The sequence below is a fragment of the Gossypium hirsutum genome, chromosome A12 (assembly GCF_007990345.1).
Source record: "Gossypium hirsutum isolate 1008001.06 chromosome A12, Gossypium_hirsutum_v2.1, whole genome shotgun sequence".
Lineage (NCBI taxonomy): Eukaryota > Viridiplantae > Streptophyta > Magnoliopsida > Malvales > Malvaceae > Gossypium > Gossypium hirsutum.
This window is the reverse complement of record NC_053435.1, coordinates 80,100,398-80,107,863: the sequence shown is the minus strand read 5'-3', so window position 1 is coordinate 80,107,863 and position 7,466 is coordinate 80,100,398. Positions and strand designations below refer to the sequence as shown.

The following is a 7,466-nucleotide window of genomic DNA, read 5'->3' as shown; positions in this document are numbered from 1 at the left end:
TGAAACTTCGCGCGTTTGCAATCGATCCTTCTTCGTTTTATTTGCATTTTTTTTGCCCTAAATTTAAAGTTTTTATTCAAATAGATCCTAGTTTTATTGCTAATTAATTATAATCTTTAATGTGACATGCTTGTATATTTATTCAAATTTGATAATTATTTTATTATTATTATTTTTACTAATTAATACTTATGCATATTTATTATATATATTATTATGTTCCCAATTCTTATATATATATATATATATCTATTTATGCATATTTTAAATATATTCATCATATATTTATTTTAACCTTAATATATTATGTACTTATTATATACCTGTCTAATATTCCTATATTACATATTTTATTTATTTTTATGAGCCTACATATTATATACTAATACATATACGTATACTTATTTACTTATTATTTATTTCCTATTGTATATATATTTATGCCTATATGTACTTGCATTTATATGTACATTCTCACCCTAAAATATATTTCATACTCTAATACATTTCTCTTTTTATATACCCATATATATTTGTTTTATTTTATTATATTATACACGTATTTACATATATTTTATAAATATTTAAAACCTTCATACCATTACGTTTATATACTTGTATGCATTTTAACCTCCGCGTATCCTTTTATATTTCCCGCATGTATTTATTCGTAAATTCAAATAGTCACTATTATTATCGACTGTTTCACCTTTATTTGCCAATTTGTTATTCAACATACGTAAACCCGATTTTCATATTAAGATATCGAGAAATCGTACCCTAACTTACGGGGTTTTGATTTCTTCGATAATTCTTAAATACGCGAACCCTTTTTCAACAAAGTTTTAAAAATAGTCTCGGGGATTAACAAAAGATCATGTTCTAACTTACGGGATGTGATCGTTCTCCTAAACCCGAGATAATCAAATACTTTTCAAATTGTGACGTCCGTTCACGTACTGAAAGCCCGAGATATTGCGTCCTAACTTACGGAGTGTAATTCTTTCTTTCGACGTAGAACGGATCCTTTGCCTTTTTGTGATTTAATTATATTTTAATGTATTCGGTTTAGTAAAAGGGGTTGTGTTCTAACTCACGGGACGCGATCTTTTCCCTAATCCCGATAACATCTAATATCTTTGAAAATAGACCAGTTTTGGCATTCATTCATCGTAAAATTGAAATATTGTGTCCTAACTTACGGGATATGGTTTTCTTTCTCGATTTGCGTGAAATATGCCCCATTTTTCTTAAAATTTTTAACGCATAGCAAAAGGATCGTATCTTCAAAAGTTTCAATGTTTGACACTAAGACATCAGGTAATCGGCTAGGTACCAATTTTGGGCGTTACGGGGGTGCTAATCCTTCCCCGTACGTAACCGACTCCCGAACCCGTTTTCTAAATTTCGCAGACCAAAATTGTTGTTTTAATAAAATCCACTCGTTTATTAAAAGCAACTACTTTTCAAGGTGATCCAATCACACCTTAATAAAAGATTGGTGGCGACTCCCGTTTTCATTTTCAAAATCCAAGTTGACCCCGTTTTCATCCAAAAAATGGTGTCAACAAGTAAGAAAGGCAAGAAAGTGTACTAAACGGCGGCTCCTCAATGCCCGTTCCCTGATGCATGGATCGGAAATGCATTGAAAACAGGTCTATTTGATTACGTTTGGGTCCAATTCTATAACAACCCTCCTTGTCAATACTCATCGGCCGATATTGCCAACCTTGAAGATGCATGGAAACAATGGACATCGGATATTCCGGCGACGAATATTTTTCTTGGACTACCGGCAGCTCCGGATGCAGCGGGTAGCGGTTTCATCCCTGTAAATGATCTAACGTCGAAGGTTCTCCCTGCCATAAAGAATTCCTCCAAGTATGGTGGTGTTATGCTTTGGTCCAAGTATTATGATGATCAAAGTGGATATAGCTCTCCCATCAAGAGCCATGTTTAAGAATTAATATATTCAATATCTGACTGTTATAAGTATATGCTCTTCTTTATGAATGTATTTTCAATTGCTTCTCTTAAATATGGTTTTGTTGTCTAAATTTGCATTTTAAGCTTATACTTTAATTGCAACAATTTGATTTTTTTTAATTTTTGGTCAAAATGTTAGTGTGAATGGAAAATTTTATGTTTTGCTGGACAATGAAAAATATTAATGTTAATGCAAATGGAAAAACTAACATTTTTTAACTTTGTTGATATTGTATACATATGAATATGAATGATAGGTCAACATTTAATTAGTTTTTTAAAATTTAAAAATTAAATTAATGTTAATATGTCATCTACATATATGTCACATTAATAAAAATTAATTTTTTCATTTATTTTGAGATGATTTAATAAAAAAATAAATTGAAGAGAAAAAATTAAAATAATTTTTTTAATAAATTTGAATGACTAAATAAATTATTATACCTTAATACTAAACATAAATAATTAAAAAGTCGGAATAATCTGGATTAAAATAATATTAACAGACTAAAATCCACCCATTGCAATATATTGGTAGTCGTCCAAAATTTTCTTTTATGAAACATGGGATAATTCGAAAAATAAAGAATTAATTAAAAAAAAAAAACTCCTGCTTATTGATCTGCCTTTCTTATCCTCCTGCAAAATTTGCAGTGCCTTAGTCGGTGCTTCTGAAAGGGCTTTGGATTCCCAGCCCATGATCAGCTGCTAACTTCGCCAGTAGGTCTGCCACCATGTTGGCTTCCGGGTAGACATGTGCTGCTTCCACTTTCCATGCACGGCTGAGTGCGTTAAGAATAGCTCTCTCAAGGCTTCCGGGTAGATATGTGCTTCAGAAAGGGCCTTGTTATAGTCCTGAACCATGCTGAACTTAACAATAAAGAAGTCGTTCTCCAAATCCACAACGTGAAACTCTCCCACCAGTTCCCAAAGCAACATCAGTCTGTTCACCAATGCTCTATAACCGATAGCCCTACCCATCAACCAGACTATGACAGAGTTAGCCATGCTATGACAGAGTTAGCCATGCTCTTACCGATAAGAGAAAGCAATCTCAGGGGACCTTCCGTCGACACCGTCACATCATCATCTTTCAGAATCAATTCACCCTTCACACTAAACTAATGGTATTTGTATGAATGAAATTATTGAATGAAATTAGCATAATTGACCTACTTGGTTAATGTTAGAAATTAAATAATTGTGATTTACATGAAATTTAATGTTAAGTTCAGTGACTTAGAACGTAAATTGTCTGTATTTGAACTTTGCTGGTGAAATGAAGCTCTTCTCCGTAACTCAGATGGAGCAGTAAAAGCAGGAACTGGTATTGCATCTGCAGGTGGTTTAATACGGAATGATAAGGGTGATTGAGTGGTCGAATTCTTGCGAAAGATTGGAAGGACGGATGTGTTAGAATTGTAAAATAAATCTAAAATAAAATTAAATAAAACAGGATCTATTATGTCAAATTATCAAAAATAAATCAATAATAAAATTAGATGCAGAAGTGTACCTGAATCTATGAATTCCGGATCTTGAGGATTTGATCTTCCAAATTAGTACACAAAGAATTTAGAGAATATTTGCCATTTCCTAAGGATGGGATATTAAAAAAGATATCTTTTGCATAATTTGAGTACCATAACCCTAATATTTATAACATTGGCATATTAGTATTAATTCCTAATTAGCCTATCATTAATTAGAATTTGATTAGAATTCAATTACTAGAGTATCTACACATAATATTTGATCCATACTTTATTTAATAATAAAGCCCAATAAAATGTTAACCAAATTAGATCACTTTTAGTTTGGACTAACCTATCATGATAGTAAATAATAACATGTAATTACCCTTATTATATATATGATGTCTATATTTTCCAACAATCTCCCACTTTGACCATATATATATACTAATTACTCTATAATTACATGTTATTATATAACATTATGAGCTCAAAATTTTACTATCATATCCAAAAGATATTCCGAACAATCTCATCCATTAATTAAGTTAACATAGAACTAAGGCGACTTTCATTACATAAATCGTAACTAAATCCATCCATGATCACGTAAATTAACACAACCAAATGACATAGATCAAGTATGGATGTGTAGCTTAAAATTACATTCAATATGATCTAAACATGTCTATTTCTAACTGGTCCTCTTAAACCTTAGTGAGATCAAACCTTACCAAAATCAGAGTGTAAATAAACCAAATAAACTTTATTTCTGCAAAAAATAAACTTAATATCTTTAAACCGAAATAACTGAAAATATGTCTATAACATAAAAGCATTTAAAACTACAAACTCCCACTAAAATCAAATATCCTTTAAATGACATTACACCTATATGAGCAGTGTACTCTTATAAAACCTTAGGTGTAGTTCCTTAGTAAGCGGATCTGCAATCATGGAGTTTGTCCTAATATACTTTATAGGTACCTAGCCACTTTGAACTTTTACTTTAACAATCAAGAACTTAAAGTCTATGTGTTTTGACTTTGATGTACTCCTGTTGCTATTGGAATAAAAGTGTAACGCCCCAATTTTCGGGAATTCTGTGAATGTTGGCATAGGTTTAATTATGTTAGTGGGCCTCTAGAAGGCCCAAGCTTAAGATAGAACCCGGCAATTTTAGTTAATTTTTGTTCCATAAGAAAAAGGGGGTGAAATTATGAAATAAAACCTATGTGAAAATGTTTGAAAATGCTATAGGCTAAATTGAAGTGGCCAAATAAATAGGAGTGCAAAATAGGAGGATTTGCATGACAAACCTCCCATTTTACATGAAGTGGCTAGCCATCACATTGTTGTAGACAATATGAGCACTTGATATCCATAATTTATGGTACAAATTGATACAAATTGATAATGGGTTAGGTAAATGTTCCATGACAATGGATTAGGTAAATATTCCATGATAATGGGTTAGGTAAATGTTCCATGATAATGATATAGGTAAATGTTCCATGATGGGAATTTCATGTCTTTTGTATTAAAGAATTAAATGGATGAAATATGAAATTTTATTAAAAGAAAAAGGGGTGAAAAGAACAAAGTTTTGTCCATCTTTGTTCATCATAGCCTAAAGTTAGAGAAGAGAAAGGAGAGGAGAAAACTCTTAAATGTTTGGTCACTTGGGGAAGAAAATTGAAGATAAGTTCATGGTAGTTTGCTTCTATCTTGATGTTCATGAGTTCTTCTTGATTCTACCTTAACTCTTGAAGCATATTTTGGTTTTTGGTTGTGTTGTGAGCATTTGGTCATGAATTAAAATGAAGGAAATAGTTGTTGTTTCATATTCTTTTGATGAAAAATGGAAGATATGTGAAGTTGAGCCAAACAAATGAGCATGCATGTGCTTAGATGCTAAGGGGAAAAATCGGCTAATATGTTGTGCTTTAAAATGATGAAATGGAGATTATACTTAAGTAAAATCATAGATATGTGATGATTGATTGGTGATATACATGTTTAAAAAAAAACATACATGCAAGTTATGTGTGAAAGAGTGATTTGGTAATAAATCTGCTTGGGACAGCAGCAGTAACGTGACTTTGGAAAATCACCATAAATTGTGGGAGATGAATTAGAAGCTGAATAAATTATGTAATTAAAGCTTAATGAGTCTAGTTTCATATGGAATAAACGAGAACATATTTTGAATTCTGTACAATTAGAAATTTGATTTGTAATGAAGAGTGGTCAGATTAGTCAAATAGTGAAACATGGAAAACTTTGAGAAAAATCTGGTATTGATTGGCTAAACCAAAAATTCTGAAAATTTTATGGATAGAAGATATATGAGTCTATTTTCAGGGAAAATTAACGGCACTTGATTTGGAGTTTCGTAGCTCTAGTTATAAATGATTTAGTGACTGTTGCTTAGGAAGATAGCTTGCAGTGAAATTATGATTATGTGGTAAACATTGACAAAAATTTGTTAATGAGTTGCTTATTGATTTCTTATAAGCTTACTATGATCTGTAGGTGTGGTTGGCTGAATATTGTAAGGGGTTAATACGTAATTTGTATTTGAATAGTTAGATTAACGTGTTAGTAATCCAATTGTAGGCGGTTCGTGTGTGGATCTCGTCAGCATATCGTCGCAAACAGGTGTGTAACTAACACCCTCTTTCTTAGTCTGGATTGGCAAAAGTCGAAAAGCTGAAATGCCGAAAATCGGTATTTTGCGAGTGTGCGAATGCTCGTGAGGTAAATCGATTAATGTTTTTGGTAAGCTGCAAAATTTGGACTGTAAAATGCATGATTTCTGTGCCCTCAATATTTTTGGGCTTAATGGGCCAAAATTGGAATGATGAGCCAACGGGCCCAATTCGGTAAGAACCCTCGGTACGTGATTCTGTTAGTACGTGAAAAGTAGGAATATGCATGAAAAACCCTAACATAGATAAATTACTGAAATACCTTTAAAAGTGGAAATTTTACAGTTTTACCCCTAGTAGATAAATTACCGAAATACCCCTAGGGTTAAATTGACCTAAATGCATGTTTGACTGTTGTTATTTACTGCATGCCATGTTGTTATTATCTGATGCATGGGATTGGGATATTGACGGAGGAAGTACTGAAAGTGGCTTGTCCACGTACTGGAGGTTTTGCCTCAATTTACTGTTAACTGAGCAGCAAGGCTGCAACTGTGGAGTGTTGGGCTGGGTGGGTTGAGCTATTCCCCACATAGAGTGTATGGCTGGTACGGATGGAGTGTAGTGGTTGGTGGGTTGAGTAGTCTCCCCAAATGGGCTTGCATATGTTTACTGATGTTGCATGTATTTTGAAATGGGCCTATGGGCCATACTGTTATCTGAATAAGGGGCTAAGGCCCAGTTTATTATAATCTGAAAAGGGCCCTGGCCCAGTACCACTGTTACCTGAATGGGCTTAGGCCCAATGGGCTTGAGCTGACTTGGGCTTTGAATGGGTTTTCCTTACACACTGAGTTTCCCCAAACTCACCCCTTCTTTAACCTTGCAGGTGAGCCTTGATGTGGGTGACTTGGAGCCGGAGGGGATTTAGAGTGGCCATGGTGAATACTTTGGGGTTTGAAAAAGAGACTGGTTTTCTTAAGTTATTTTTAATTGCTATTTAATTTTTGGGTTGTAATAAGACCATTTTAACTTTATTTTCTTCTTTGATTTTTCTGGGATTATATTATTAAAAACAACTTTAAATTGATGGATACTAATTCAAATGGGCTAGACTTAGGGTGTGATTTCAAAACGATACTTATTTTTTTTAAAATAACACGACGCCACGAATATTCGGTTTACCAAAGATAATCACTCAAAGAAATTTCAACTTGTTATAACTAAGTGTGGCAATGGATGTGGGCATCTGTAGGATTGGATCCAATCGGAGAGCTTGGTACTTAAGCAGCCTTCATGGCTCACCTCCTCTGTTATGGATACCTACCTGGTGCACAGCTTCCATTCACTT

General features: G+C 33.1%; 1 pseudogene; it reads left to right on the top strand.

Moving 5' to 3' along the window:
* Positions 1-1,558: 1,558 nt before the first annotated feature.
* On the top strand, positions 1,559-1,960 carry LOC107919579 (hevamine-A-like; annotated as a pseudogene).
* The last annotated feature ends 5,506 nt before the right edge of the window (positions 1,961-7,466 follow it).